At 34.1% G+C, this 12,491-nt stretch overlaps 2 pseudogenes; both read left to right on the forward strand.

The window, feature by feature from the left end:
• Nucleotides 1-4,379: 4,379 nt before the first annotated feature.
• LOC148951476 (translocation protein SEC63 homolog pseudogene) lies at nucleotides 4,380-6,816 on the forward strand (annotated as a pseudogene).
• On the forward strand, nucleotides 6,725-9,658 carry LOC148951477 (phospholipase A-2-activating protein-like; annotated as a pseudogene).
• Nucleotides 9,659-12,491: the final 2,833 nt, after the last annotated feature.

The raw sequence follows: 12,491 nt of genomic DNA on the forward strand, positions 1-12,491 counted from the left end.
TTGAAAAAGCGCTAATTCAATTGGAAATTCAAAGGTCTAGTGCCTTTTTCAATAGTCAAAAGTGATTTGAGGGAAATTATCCCCCCTCTCATTTGCCGGAATTTCTGCATGAATTTCTTTTTAGTAGTCTAACTTTCTCTTTGCCGTCACAATAATTAAAATTTCTTACAATCATTCAAACCCAACAAGGCTTTTGGGGTTGAAACTATAAGATTATTGAGTTTCCAGTGCAACACTATAAATATAATAAAATGTCCGTAAATGTGTATTATAATATAATATATAATGGTATTAATATATATATATATATATATATATATATATATATATATATATATATATATATATATATATATATATATATATATATATATATATATATATATATATATATATATATATATATATATATATTTTTTTTTTATATATATATATATATATATATATATATATATATATATATATTTCATACTTATATATAGGGAAAATTTTCAATATTTTGAAGGTAATGGGAAAATTTTATTGTTTTCTCACGTTTAGATGAATAGTCTTTTATATCCAAGCTAATGTTCCGTGATACTAGACAAATTGGTAAAGGCATGACTTACGTCGTTTAATAAATACCGGTGATTTATTGAACAAAGTTAATTTTTTTATATTTACGGTCGCACCAGAATCAATAAGCGTTTTGAAACAAATATTTACAACCCTAAAATCACTAAATATGGGCAACATTGTATTATGGGCACTTAAAGAGGGTACCATTACTGGTCAGGACCTATAAAAAGTGTTACCGCCAAAGGTCGGTCTTTTTTGTTTTGGTGGCATGAGTGGTTTCCCTGAGGGTTAGTTGGATAAGTGAGTCCCTGCGAGCAATGTCCACTAACTAAGCTTGCATTGAATTGGCATGATTGCCAGCTATTGTCTCGCAAGTTTGGATTTTTTATTCCGAAGGCTTGCGTCACTTGCTCGCTCTGTGCCGGTGGATTAAAATTTGCCCCATTTGCTGCTGCAGAGAGAGGGGTAAGGTACATAAAAGGGTAGGTAAGAGTCATAAAGTATCCCTCTATAACTTCTCTTTCCATTTCCGCTGTTATTTTTGCTCTTGGTCAAACGATTTTTATATTTTGGGGGGTTTGGGCAGTATTTATTTTGTGAAGGGCACTCTTGCAATTTGGTCTAAGTTATTACAGGCGTAACACCTTATAGGCTGTGGAGAGTTTGTTAGGTTGCTAGGCACGAAACTTGGGGAGCTATATCTTAAAATAATCTTGGGGAGGTTTCTCCTGAAATTCATGTGACTGTTTCATCCACATTATTTATGGACAATTTCTTGTGTTGTAACATTTAGTATAATTTTTCAGGGCCAAATTTGACCTCTGTTGACACCCTTATTTTGTCTAAATATTCTCTTACATTTTGGATTTGTTCAAAAGAAGCAACCCAATGCCTCAGTTTATTTGTTGAACTTTCAATAAATCTTTCTGGGAATGCTTTTAGTAGTTTTTGGAACGTTGTGTTCCAGCAGAACGGGCACATTTGAGAGTATCAACCGGACAAGCGTTAAGAAAATGGTTGAAGGAGAGACATTTAAAACAGCATTTGGACAGTTCTTCGTATTGGTAAACCCCAAAGAATTCGTAGCCAAGCTTCACTCCCTCCTTTAAAAAAAATGATTGAGAATAAGAGTCTTTGAACTCTAGATGAGCCAAGTCTCTTTGCATTTTTTAATTCCTTTTTGAATAGAGAGTATATCAGTGTCCACTCCGGCTTGCACACCTCTTATTATTCCCCAAAAAACGCTTAGAAAGCACTTATGGCAGTCTAGTGATAACTTACAACTATTTAGTGATAAAAGTTATAATGAAAACATGTGAACTAGGAAATTTGACACCCTAAATAAAGCTTTAAGAATCTTCATCCTTTTTTTTGTTTATTTTCAAGAAAATGTCAATGTTAAATTAGTCTCCCTCATGTTTGCCCATTATAGTCCTAACACTCATGGTAGATCCAGCTTTATTACGCCACCCGGTAACAATGAAGATTAGGTCATCTAGTTTGACAAAGCCTCGAAGTTTAGCGAACTGGATGGCAAATTGCTACTAGCGTCAACTTTTTCAAATGATGCAAAATTTATCACAGGTGGTTCGATGACCAATATTAGAGACAGAGCTAACTCCCCTGACATGCTTGTGCATTCATCATAAAAAAAAGTATCTCAAACAATTATATTCAAAAAATAAACTTCAAAAAATCCTCTATAATTTACGGGCATTGACGATTTGAACAAATTCTGAATTGAGGGACGTACCGTCCCTCAATCAGGGATCCTGGTTGCAGTGGTACCTTGCAACCTAGTAAGAGACGTTCACGTCCCATACTAAAAAATACAATAGCTCATAACTCATAAGAAAAAAGTATCAGAATGAAACTCAAAGTACACTATTAGAACCACCTTGTCCAACACTCGTATATAAAAAACTTACAGTTTCTTGGTTTAAACAACAAAGAAAATTTGATTGAACTACCTTATTCTGCATCAATGGCATCTTTTTTTCCGTGTTTTCTTTCTCCTCAGCTAGCTGGGCAATGGGAAATCAGCTAAATGGTTCATTTTAAAAAGAATCACCTCATCTAGTGCTTTTTGCAGTTAAAGATAATTCGGGTTGCAGCAGTAGCTAGTCCGGGTTGCAGCAGTAGCTAGCAGCCTAGTAAGAGACGATCACGCCCCATAGTAAAAACTAAAGTAACCCATAACCCCTGAAAAATATTCAGATCAAAACAAGAAGTAATCTATTAGAATCGTCTTGTCCAAAATCTCTATATAGCAAACTTACCGTCCCTTGGCTTGAATAACAAGGAAAAGATATTGGCTTGAAAATCAAGAAAATTGACTTTAACCACGATATTCTCCACAAACGGCATATTTTTTTTCTTTCAGTTTTAATTTTCTCCTCAACTAGCTGGGCAATGGATAATCACAGAGAGCTGTATAATGGCTCATTTTAAAGGAAATTGCTACATCTAGTTCCTTTTTTAATTAAAAATAATATATTTTTTAAAATAGAATCAATTTAAAAAAAAACTGTATTTTCATGTACAAGCTTGATGAATGACATTATAATCGTATATAGGTTATAACCATATATGACGTAATAAGTGAATGCAATATTTATACACGTTTATGTCTCGAAAAGATAGTTTTTTTTTATTTTAGTTCTAAGTTGAGGATACCTTGATTTAACTCTAAAGCTTCAGTAATTAATTAAATTGCAAGTATACGAAAAAAACTACCCTCAACTATTAAAGTCCCGTTTCACTTGCTCCAGACTTCCATTAGATGCCCTGATTCTAAGGAAGACCTAAATTCGTATTATTAACAGATTTTGGAATGTTTAAAGTCGGCCAGAAAAACTGCAGCTCCAATTGAGCCTGTGCGTTCTGGGTTTCGTAAGCCCCTGTGGAATTTTCATCCGGAAGTAAAAATAGTAAAGAGCCACGCAAAGTTTTGGTTGTGGCTGTGGAACGCTTGCAATCGACCTACTTCCGGTGCCGTGTTTACAGTCAAGCAAAAAACGAAGAAAGAATGCAAATCCTGTTTTCTGATTAGTATGAGTAATTTAAATCACGCATTGAAGAAAGTAAAAAGATCAGATTCTACTGATTGTGATGATTTTACATAAAAAGAAATGGATTTAAAAGTAGATTTTAAATATACACGTTTCATCAAATTTAATCTTTCCCATCAAAAATTACGAGCCTGAAAAAATTTGCCTGATTTTCAAAAAAGTCATAATATCTTAATAAAAATCGCACCATCAGATACAGGATATCAAAGAATTTTTTGCCAGAAGAAAGATCATGGATGCAGGTTTATTTTTTTTTTCCCCAGGAGTGATCTTATCGACCCGGTGGTCCTAGAATGTTGCTAAGTGGCTCATTTCAATGGAAATTAAAAGTTTTAGTGCCTTTTTAGATTAAAAAAACATTTTAAAAATGAAATCCCTTTATACAAAAAAACTGCATTTTGGATGCCTTTTCTTTTTACTGCATCTTTTCAACGGTATTTCATTTTTGAAGCAAGTCCAATTTCTAAGATCGATTGTCTACTAATAATCACATATAACTTAATAAGTGACGTGACGTAATATCTAACACCGATTGCGTACTATTAACGATATATGACGTAATGACTTATCTCACGTAAAAATTAAAAAAAAATTAATTTTAGTTGTAAGCTCAGAATTGCTTAAGTTATAAACGGCAAAAATATTTATGGAATCTGAGAAATAACTGTAATGTTTTTATTCAAATTAGACAAAACCTGAAAATTTTAAACTTAGTTTGTTTTTTGTCAGACATCTTGGAAGAAGCTGAGACACAAGTGTATTGTATCTGATGTGAAGAAGTTGGTATGGCTCAAAAATTTCAGTATGATGAATCTGGATCAACTTTTTACTATTTTTTGCTGTCCTTTTTGGCATTAGTTCTTATACCTCTCACTTATTTTTTCTGGCCAAGAAAAAAAAAGAAGATCCAGAAAAGAAGATCAAAGAATGCAGCTGTGATAGATGTAAAATAAAGGATGGACTCTTAGAGAAGCAAAAGCATTTGAAGAATTTTAGACAATATGTAATTCAAAGTATACTTATTGGTGGATGGCTACTTTTGGTATTTGTTGCCTATAAAGCTCAGCAGTTTGACTATGAATATGCTAACTTTGATCCGTATGATATCCTTGGTATAGATATTGGAGCATCAAATGCTGAAATCAAGAAAGCTTATAAGAAAAAAGCTCTGGTCTTTCACCCTGACAAAGAAACTGGGGATGAAATGCTATTTATGAAGTTAACAAAAGCTTACGATGCGCTAACCGATGAAACTGCAAAAAGAAACTGGGAGCAATATGGGAATCCTGATGGCCCAAGTGCGATAAGCTTTGGAATAGCTTTACCCTCTTGGATTGTAGAAAAAGAAAATTCAATGCTCGTTCTACTAGTCTATGTTTTAATTTTTATGATTGTTTTACCTGTTACTGTGGGCATTTGGTGGAGTCGATCGATTAAATACTCAGGTGAGGTTCTGCTGGATACTTCGCAAATGTATTACTACTTTTTCCATAAGACGCCCAATATGATATTGAAACGGGTTATCATGGTATTAGGTGCATCTGCTGAGTTTCATGTCAAACACAATTCCGAGATCCAAGAAAGACCAAGTGACAACCAAAAAATTCCAATGTTGTTCAAAGATCTTCCGCAATTGAATGAAAAGAATAAGGAAAGGCCCTTATGTTTTTCTTATTCGGTGAAAGCAAGAGCATTAATACATGCCCATTTATCTCGTTTGCCCCTGAATCCCCATACTTTGGAAAAAGATAGAATAGCTGTTGTCAGGAAATGTCCTACGTTAATTCAAGAGATGGGCGTTTGTATAAGCCAGCTGATGATGTTAGCCCATGCTGGACGGATTAGCAAAATGCCAAACTTATGTTCATTAGAAAATGCTATGAAGCTATGTCCTATGATTGTCCAGGCCCTTTGGGACTACAAGAGTCCACTTCTTCAGCTGCCTCATGTTGAGGAAGATATGTTGAAACATTTCCATTCTAAAAAGTATCATGTTAAAACTTTAGAACACTTGGCAAGACTTGGTGAGGATGATAGGAGAATGTGTTTAAAAAGCTTAACTGAAGATCAGTATCGTAATGTATGTAAAGTTCTTGCCAATATGCCTTTGCTGGATGTTCAGACTAAAGTAGAAGTTGTCGATGATGAAGAAACAAATGTTATAACAGCTGGTGCAATTGTTACTGTCACAGTTTCTTTGTCAAGGAAATCATTTTCTTCCTTGTTGAATGTGGGAGGCGAATCCACTATTACTAGTGTACTACTAAATGAGCCTAAGATTAAGGAGGAAGAAGTTAAAGAGGAAAAAGAAGAAGAAGAAAAGAAGAAAACTCCTGTATGGAAGCCAAAGAATAAGTCCAGGAAAGGAGGGGCTGGTAAAAAGGCCTCCAAAAAGCCTAGTCAACACAACAATGTCACTAAAACGCCCGTGGAACAGGGTCCTGAAGAAAAGAAAGAGGACAAGAAGGAAAATACAACCCCAAAGAAAAGGGCCCAAAGCAAAAAACAAACGAAGAAAAATGAAAGTGATAGTGAAGACTCTCAGATTGAAGATGATGAAACGGATTCAGATTTAGAGGATAGTTTATCTCAAGATGATAAATCTGAAAACAAACGAGGTGATGAAGATGATGAGGATTGGGATAAATTCCAAAATCCACTCAATAAACGGCAAAAATCATTAAAAGGAAAATCTAGAATATCACATTCCGTCCATTGTCCCTATTTTCCGGAGGATAAGCAAGAGTATTGGTGGGTTTACTTGACTGATAAAAAAACTCAGACAATGTTAACAGCTCCATTTTATGTAACAAATTTGGTAGATAAAGAAGAAATTCCGGTGAGATTTACTGCACCTTTAGCGCCTGGAATTTACACATTCACATTGCGTGTTAGGTCGGATTCATACCTTGGGTTTGACCAGTTCAAGGATGTTAAGATGGATGTGAAACGTGCTCCCGAATTTCCCAAAGATCATTTTCAATGGGATATTTCCTCAGATGAAGATGAAAAGAAAGAAGCATCTGCTGTTGAATCTGAGTATGCTACTGATGAAGATGACGATGCAGTCATTGAAGACGAAGAAGAAGATTAAAATGAAAATTGAAGCAAGTATTCTTAACTCAAAGAAGGAAACTTTGTTGATAATACTACTTATATAGAACCTTTTTTTTTGCAAAATTCTGAACTACCATTGCTATCATTTATAAAAAAAAAGAAAAGAAAAAAAAGACAGAACTGTAAGAATTTGGCAGTTTCAACGAAAAGATTAAAATAGACAAGCTGAATGTATACAAATAATTCATCTTCCTGCAATAAGTGTTTGGACTGTTGGGGCTTTTTCAAATGATGACATTGTTACAGGATCTAGTGACGGTGTACTCAGAATATTCAGTAAAGATGTAAGTAGACAAGCTCCAAAAGACGATCAGATGGCGTTTAAAGATGAAGAAATCAAAGTGGAAGCGGCTGTTCAGCAACAAAATGACAAGATTGATATTAAAAACTTACCTGGCCCAGAGTCACTTTTAAAACCCAGAACGAAAGATGGTCAGTTTAAAATTATTAATGAAAACAACGACAGAATTTGTTACTCTTGGTTGGCGTCAAAACGAGAATGGGAAAAAATTGGGAATGGTGTTGGAGTCAATGATAAAAACAAAAAATCTTCAAGCAGCAAACAATATCTGGGGAACGCTACGACTATGTATATAATGTTGATGTAAAAGAAGGCCTTTCCCCGATTAAGCTTCCATTCAATGAGGGAGACGATCCTCATATGGCAGCTCAGAAATTCTTAACTGAAAATGAACTAAGCCAACACTTCTTGGATGAAGTAGCTAATTTAATTATTAAAAACAGCAATTGGAATGCTACGAAACGTCAATCTAGCTCCAGACGCTCATACGTAGATCCATTTACTGGTGCTGGTCCCTACGGTCGATCTGGAAGTGCTGCTAAAATTACTTTTGTATCTAAATACTTCCCTCAAACAAATCCTGTTCGCATCGAACAAGCAAATATCAAGGGAATCGTAGCTAAACTGAAGGATTTCAATACCAAGTTACCCTCTGAACTATCTGTCAGCTCTGATTCCCTTGACTCTTTAGAAGGAATAATGCCGGGGATAAGCGAGGCGAATGCTGATCGCCTCTTAGCCATTTTTGCTACAACGATGCATTGGCCCGGCGAGAACATTTTTCCTGTACTAGATTTGCTCCGACTTGCGGTAATCGAAGAGAATTTTACCCGACAACTTGTCAATACATTAGCACCATCAGGCCTAATTGAATTAATGAAGAAATATTTCATGTCATCCGCTGGTGCTGTGAACATCATGTTTAGTACTCGTATCATTGCTAATCTTCTCACAAGTATAATTAGAAAAAAAAATCATTTTGCCCGAAGTAGACAGAATTCTTCTTAGTGTTATCGACATCATTGAAAACTGTAAAAACTCAAGTGATAGCCAAAAGAAGCAACTTAGTATAGCTTTATCGACAGTATTGCTCAATATTTCAGTGCTTAACATTCAACACGATTTTAGTATGGAAACTAAAGCATCGGTGCTTGATATAAGTCGATCGTTACTCGCAAATTGTAGTGATCAAGAAAGTCAGTTTAGGATTTTAGTTGCCCTTGGAACAATGTTGCAAAAGGGAAGAATGAAGCTGGTTTCGTTATGTCTTGAGTTCATTTACCTATGTCTTGTCAAATTAGCTAATTAATTTCATCTGATTTTGTTTTAAAAATAATTTGCACACAGGGATTCGAACCCAAGCTGGTTGGTTGAAAGCCAACTATCCTACACTAATAGGATAAATATTCTAAATAAAAGCTCTTTTAGTATACATTTCATTGGATATAGCTGAAACTTAGTAAGGAACAAACCACGGCACATAGTGACTAAAAGTTAATATAGTACAAACATCGCCTCTTGCTCTTCCAACTAAGAACAAGCCATAGGCTTTTTCCTGTTTTTACATTAAGTTATATTAAGGAAACATGTGCAGCCCATAGTAAATGAAGTACAAAGGGAATCATTATATAGACGGTTATTTTAAATTTATTTCTTAAGAAACCATCATATGTCAAAATTTTACATAGGGTTTTAAGAGAGACGGCTAACTTAATCACTTAACCGTTAACAATATAATCCAGAAATAGCTCGATAAAAGTGAACTGTCAAGTGTCTGTAAGAGCCCAGTCGTGTCACCTATGTTGAAATCTGGCAAAAGAAAGATCCCGTCGAATTACCGTCCGATCTGTCTCACTAGTATTCCCTGCAAGATTCCTGAGTCTATAATTTCAGACCGTATTTCAACTTTTCCAAGATAACCCAACATATTCCAAGATAAAAAACTTTCCAACACGACGCAAGCAAGTCATTCCTGTAGAAGGTCAGATAAGCCAAATAGAATTTGATGTTATCAGTGATATCCCAGAGGGATCTATCCTAGGTCCCCTTCTGTTCAACCTTTATACAAACGACCTAGTTGATGATATTGACTCAACAATTCTGCTCTACGTGGATGACACCAAGCTACATCGTATCATCATATCACCTGGAGACTCTGCAAATTTCCAAGAAGATCTCGACCGTATTAGCACCTGGATGAAGACTTGGCTGATGTAAATTAATATCCCGAAAAGTCACCATTTGATCCTAGGATCTGTCTGAATGTTCATCTGCATCATAAACCTTTGGGATCACACCACAGGCTCAAAGCACGGTCGAAAGAGATTTGGGTATCCTGGTTGACCTTTTCGGACAACTATGAATTGGCCATAAAACAGGCTCCGTGGGTATCAGCGCTGATCAGACGAACGTCGAAGGGTCTCGATATAGAAATGCTCGTGACCCTCATCAAGTTGCTAGTCTGCCCAATTCTCAAATATGGTCATTGCACAGTTTATCCATCCCTGAACAAGGATATAGATGCACTGGAAGCAGTTCAAAGGCGGATGACGAAGTTCTCCCCAAGTCTCAGACCTTCCATGCGAACAACGCCTTCGTCTGCTTCACCTAACAGCACTCTCATACAGATTTCTAAGGGGTAATATGATAGAGAAGTACAAGCTTTGTCATGGCTGCTATGACAACTTCCCCGGAGAACCACTGCTGGTCTTTAACAAAAATCATCTACGTGGCCATCCCTTAGAGTTTAAAACTGAAAGGTTCTACAAAGATGTAGGCAAATGGGTCTTTCAAAACCGAGTCGTCGACCCCTGGAACTCCTTGCCCAAAGAAACCGTTTTGGCTCCCTCCATCAGCTGTTTCAAGAACTCGTTTGACAAGATACACCAAAGTCGTATGTACGACTTCAGTAACTAGAGGAATTATATAAATTATTTGATTGTTTTTTCCCGTTTTGTAAGAAGCTCTGTTCCACGTTTTTGTATCATATTAATTAAAAAAAAACTTTCCGAAAAATAATTTTTTCAAAGAAAAGTAAAGGTCATTTTAAACTTAAACTCAGGAAATAAAAATACCTGTTAAAATTCAAACTCAAAACCACCAGAAATTATTATTAAAGAATAATTGAAACCCAAAAGAGACAGAAATTAAATAAACAATCATAGCAAAAAACATACAACAAATAATAATATAAATGAATAAATAGATCTTAAAGCGAGTAATGCTTAGATTAAATATGAAAATCAAGCTTAAAACGAAAGCAAATATTTTGATATTAAAATATAAATGAAACTTAAAACGAACAGAAATTAACTAACAATCAATGCGAACAAACATACAATATATATTAATGTAAATGAATAAATAAACCTTAAAACGAATGAAACTTAAATTGAATGTGCAAATCAAGTTTGAATCGAATAAAAATAACTACAAACAAGAGTGTGTATGTGAATGTGCAAAACAACACTGCAGAAGCCTAAAACCTACTGCGTCATTGGTGCTTTACTGAAAACAATTCTTTGAAATATTTTCAGTTTTGCAACTTTAAGAAATAAAAAATTAATTAAGATTTTAGGGAATAAATATCAGCATATGTACATTAAATTGACATTGCACATTTTTTTTCAGTAAACTCATTTGAAGTTTTGTTTTTCAGTAAATTATAAACTATATTCGGGCTTTTAGAAAGCATAGAGGTTTGGAACCCTACTCACACTAATTTATGCTTGTTTTGAGTTTTAGAGCAACAAAGAATACAAATTCAAATTTTGCAACTAAAATGGATCACGTTTGCTGGAAATTAAAGACAAAGGGCGTATCTCTTACTTTCTGTTTTTATAAAAATGAGTTAAAATGTACTTATTAGAAGAATCTTCTAATAACAACAGTTATTTGAAGTTATTAAATTATTGAAGGAGTATTTTAGTTTATTTAATGGCCACATAAGCAGAAGCACATTTACTTTATAAGAGACAATCTGTAATGAAAATATAACTAGTGAAAAAGAAAAGAGAAAACAAATTTAAAAAAAAACTTATTTTAAAAAAACTAGTTCGAAAACAAAATAACTTAAATTTATGTTTTGCATTCAAGTTTAGTTTCCAGCATTAAACCACGGTCAGACGAAATTTAACCATTATCAAACCAAAATTAAATCAGGTTATTAAGCTAGATTTACATTTTTCATAAAAATGTGCCATTTATGTCTTAAAAAAAGCTATTCCTGCAATAACCTTAGAAATATTAGTTTGGCAAGCCTGTAAGATGATTAAAAAAATACGAGAAACAAAATTACCAATGATACCAATGATAAAAAAAATTACCAAAAGAGTGGCATCCTTAATGGAATTTTCGGATTTTCTTAAATAAGGGCTACCCTCTCCGCCCCATCATTCCCAGATACTGATTTATTTAGAATAAGAAAACACTCCTGCCCTTCAGACTATTGCATCTCCCTTCGCGAATATTTTTCAATAACACAAAAGTGAGGCTAATTGAAAGCCAAAGTGTACATTCTCGCACACACTTATTTGCACGTGCTTACGGTGCCCACAATGTGCATTCTGATAATAATAAAAAAAAAACTAACCAGAGGATACAAAAATTCAAATATTAATAAAGACTAGCTCTTTATCATGCAGTTGATTCATTACTGGCTTCTCCAAGGATTGGGACTATTAGATTATCTTTCGACATCAGATGATATTTTGGCACGAAGATGGTGAAACGCTGGCATAGGTGGGTCTTGGACTGAATAAGAGAAATAATATCAATATGCATATGATAGGCAGCGCCAATGAATTCTTTTAAATATTTTCACTTATAACTTTAAGAAACCGAAAACTAATTAAGATTTTAAGTAAAAAATATTAGCATATGTATATTAAACTGACAACGCACATTTTTTCAGTAAATTCATTTGAATTTTTTTCAGTAAAGTACAAATTATATTCTGCCTTTTAGAAAGCATAGGGGTTAGAACCCTACTCAGATTATTTTCTGCTCGTTTTTAGTTTGAATTATTTTAATTTATGTTTGACATGGGTTTCATTTATTTATTGATTCTGATTTGTGGTAGTTGTATGCTTGGTAGATTATTTTATTCTTTTTTGTTAATTTTTGGTTTAATGGAGTTCTTTACTTTTTTTGAAAACTTATTTTGTGTAAAAAATGTTTCGATTAATCTATATAAAAAGGAGATAAAGCAAATACTAGAGAAGCGAATTGTCTCCTTGGAAACCAATTGACTGGTTACAAGACCGAACACAATTTGAATATTTCTCGTTTGAGTGCTTCAGAGAAAGAGAAGAGAAGAGAAAAGAAGAGAGAGAGAGAGAGAGAAACAGTGACAGACAGACAAATTTTTTCATGTACTTTCTGCTCATTTTTGTTTGTTTAGATAAAAAACAATCAGAGATACCTCATTAATATATTAATGAAAT

Source organism: Artemia sp. Qi Xiang Cuo, chromosome 6 (assembly GCF_049724085.1).
Source record: "Artemia sp. Qi Xiang Cuo chromosome 6, ASM4972408v1, whole genome shotgun sequence".
NCBI classification, from domain to species: domain Eukaryota; kingdom Metazoa; phylum Arthropoda; class Branchiopoda; order Anostraca; family Artemiidae; genus Artemia; species Artemia sp. Qi Xiang Cuo.